The 3,230-nt window shown below is 30.5% G+C and overlaps 1 long non-coding RNA gene across 2 annotated transcripts in view; it reads left to right on the forward strand.

Annotated features, from left to right (window-relative positions):
• Nucleotides 1–1,869: 1,869 nt before the first annotated feature.
• Nucleotides 1,870–3,230, forward strand: part of LOC140920743 (uncharacterized) — a 2,887-nt gene continuing 1,526 nt past the window's right edge. For both annotated transcript variants that reach the window (XR_012163384.1, XR_012163385.1), the window contains exon 1: nucleotides 1,870–2,127. This is a non-coding gene — a long non-coding RNA (uncharacterized lncRNA). The remainder of the gene's footprint in view (nucleotides 2,128–3,230) is intronic.

Consider the following 3,230-nt stretch of genomic DNA (forward strand, 5'->3'; position numbering starts at 1 on the left):
TTTCTGAAAAAGTGATTTGTGATTTGATGAGAGGTGACAGACATAATGATAATTTTTATAAAAATATCTAGATATTTGTTTAGATATTTATTATTAGTATTATTATAATATATTATTATTATTTTAATATATATTTTATATATATATATACTTAAGAAAGGAAGAAAGGAAGCCATTTCCAATTCCATTTTCACGTCAGCCCATCTTCCTCTTTCTCTTCCTCTGTTTCAAAAAGAAAACAAGCTATGTTAGTGGTTTTTTCAACAAAACTCAAATATAAACCTCCATTAATCTACTAGATCTAAGCTTCCATTCGAGAAGTGACAGAAGAGAAATTTAAGATTTGTATAAATGGAAAAGTGATTGAGTGAATACAATATCTTTGACCTGTCATAATGAAAAGATAATCATCAAGCTGCAAATAAAGGACGTGACAGAATTGAGAAGTATCAGAATGAATGTTGGTAATAGATGTAGGAAAATTATTTTTGGGTTTGTCCAGAATTGCGAAGTATGTAGGAAATGGATTAGTGAAGCGTGAATTTGAGGTGTTAAGGAATGTGAAAAATGTAGGTCTTAATCAGGAATGAAATTCAAGTTGGATTTTTTTTTGGAGACGTGACTCTTGAAACGAAACACTTAACATAAAGGAAGTTTGTATGTTGTAGGTGATATCGTTCTGGCATGTTGCCGAAAATATTTGAGGAAACTTTGATCATCAACTAGATGTTGGGATGTAATTATTATAGTTATAATTATACCAACATTTTGATAAAGACATTGTGGTTTGATGTAGTTGTGCGACTAATGAAATTGAGGATATGTGGGCAATGGAGAAACTAGGGAGTTATCAGCGGTAATGATTGTTTTGTGCTCTGTGTGTTGATGTCATACTCAATGTTTCAGTTTGGTACCAAGTGGATGTATATGAGGCTATGTGACATAGCTATGGGCGATTGTACTTCGTCGATAAGATCAAAGTTATAGGAAAATAAGAAAAAACACAGTGGACCTTGAGGAGATTGTTTGACCGCTTGTGCATTAGAATAACCTTAAGTGCAAGTCGCAAAGAGCGCTATTACAGTTCGGTTAAGATAGTCTAAGCCACCATCATGGTTGTTGGCTACTTATTGACAAATTGAGGAACTGATCATCCTTAATCTCTTGTTGATAGTAAACAAAATCATGTTGAATGGAACAGGCGAGTCTTTCCGGCTATGGTAATGTATAGAGTTATTAAGCACCCTATGAAAAGGGGTAGGCAACACTTTCTTCGAGTGAGTCGGGTGAAACAAGTTGGGACTTGTAAGTTGAATTTGAGTACAAACCTAGTGTGGATTGTTACTCGTACTTTAAGTTTTGAGGACGAAACTTCTTTTTGGAGGGTAGTAATGTAAGACCCTTAATTTTAAATTCTAATTTATGTATTTTGGAGAATTTTGTGTTGAATTTATGAGGCCTTTTAGCCGATTTTATGGCATTTTGTGAGTTAAATGCCAAAAATATCTTTTTGGAGACCCGATTAAAATTATTCGTCGATGAATAATTTTATTTAATTACAGTGAATCTTTTGTAGAAGAAAAAAAAATTCTGAGATGCAGCATTTTTCAGAAAAATTCTGAGATGCAGCATTTTTCAAAAAAATTCATCTGCCCATTGAATTACGGCGAGAGTAGATATTTTTCTGAAAAAGTGATCTGTGATGTGAAGTGACATACGTAATGATAATTTTTATAAAAATATCTAGATATTTGTTAAGATATTTATTATTAGTATTATTATAATATATTATTATTATTTTAATATATATTTTATATATATATATACTTAAGAAAGGAAGAAAGGAAGCAATTTCCAATTCCCTTTTCACGTCAGCCCATCTTCCCCTTTCTCTTCCTCTGTTTCAAAAAGAAAACAAGTTATGTTAGTGTTTTTTTCAACAAAACTCAAATGTAAACCTCCATTAATCTACTAGATTTAAGCTTCCATTCGAGAAGTGACAGAAGGGAAAGTTTCTCATCTCCATGCTACGGTGCTAGTGAGCCAACTTTGGAAGTGACGTCACAAACTTATATTTTACCGGAATTAATCGCGGTGCCGTAATCGCTTGTTAAAGCTACCGTTAAGGTAAGGGCTTCTTCCAAACATTTAGTTTGTATTTAGGACATTATTTGTGATTTTGTGGAAAAGAAATTTGATGTATTTGAGGTGTGATTTTGTGAAAAATTAATTTAATGTGATTATGTGTAATTTAGTGGAATTTAAATTTGAGGTGTGGTTTGTGGTGATTCAAGTTTGGTGAGATTTATTGTTCATAATTATTATTATGAATTTTTGAGATGTGATTTATTTGTGGATTTTGTAGAAAATGAATTGATGAAATGTGGTGGTTTATGTGTAAAAATATGGAGTTTTGAAATTGGGTGAGTTATGTTTGAATTGTTGAAATTTAATTGAGGTGCTATATATGTGTTATGGAATTGAATTGATTGAATTTGGTGTGAATTGGCGGTAATTAAATTTGATGTGTTTGAGTTACGTAATGAGTTATTTTCAAATAAATGAGTTTGAACTGAAGTTGAAATTTTACGAAAAATTTAGAGTTGTTAAAGTTGTGAAAAAATTCAAATTTTAACTAAGTTAAAGAGTTTGAGCAAAAAGATATATTGAAATTAACAATCCTTAGAGTTTAAAATGTTACTCTTTTAATTATTCTTTGATTGAGTTTAAAAAGAGAAGAAAAAAAAAGGGGGTTTAGAGTATTTTATTAACTCAAAAATTTATGTGCTTTAATAGTCGAGTATGTGTATGTGAAATTTGAACAATATTTATATTTTTAGTTTTAACTAAATAATATAGATTATTTGGTTTTAAAAGTTTGGTGTGTGAGAAAGATTTAATTTTAGGAATTTTGTTGTGTGTGGATTAATTTTATTGTGAACAAATGGTTATAAATATTTATGTGTATGTAGTTAGCTCCTTGAGTCTCGAAAGGGAATTGAGACCGTTGGCACCGAGTTAGCAGTGGGGAGAACTCTGATATATTAATGTTGTTGTGGTGGTTTATGGTTGAAAATTTTGGAGATTGAATATGGGTGATTAATGTTTGGAAATTTTGGTGATTCATGTTTGGTGAAATTAATGTGTTCATAATTAATATTATGAATTTTTTTAGAAGAAGTTTATGTGTGGATTGGTGGAAAATGAATTTAATTCAATTTATGTGTGGA

The sequence above is a fragment of the Cicer arietinum genome, chromosome 6 (genome assembly GCF_000331145.2).
Source record: "Cicer arietinum cultivar CDC Frontier isolate Library 1 chromosome 6, Cicar.CDCFrontier_v2.0, whole genome shotgun sequence".
NCBI classification, from domain to species: domain Eukaryota; kingdom Viridiplantae; phylum Streptophyta; class Magnoliopsida; order Fabales; family Fabaceae; genus Cicer; species Cicer arietinum.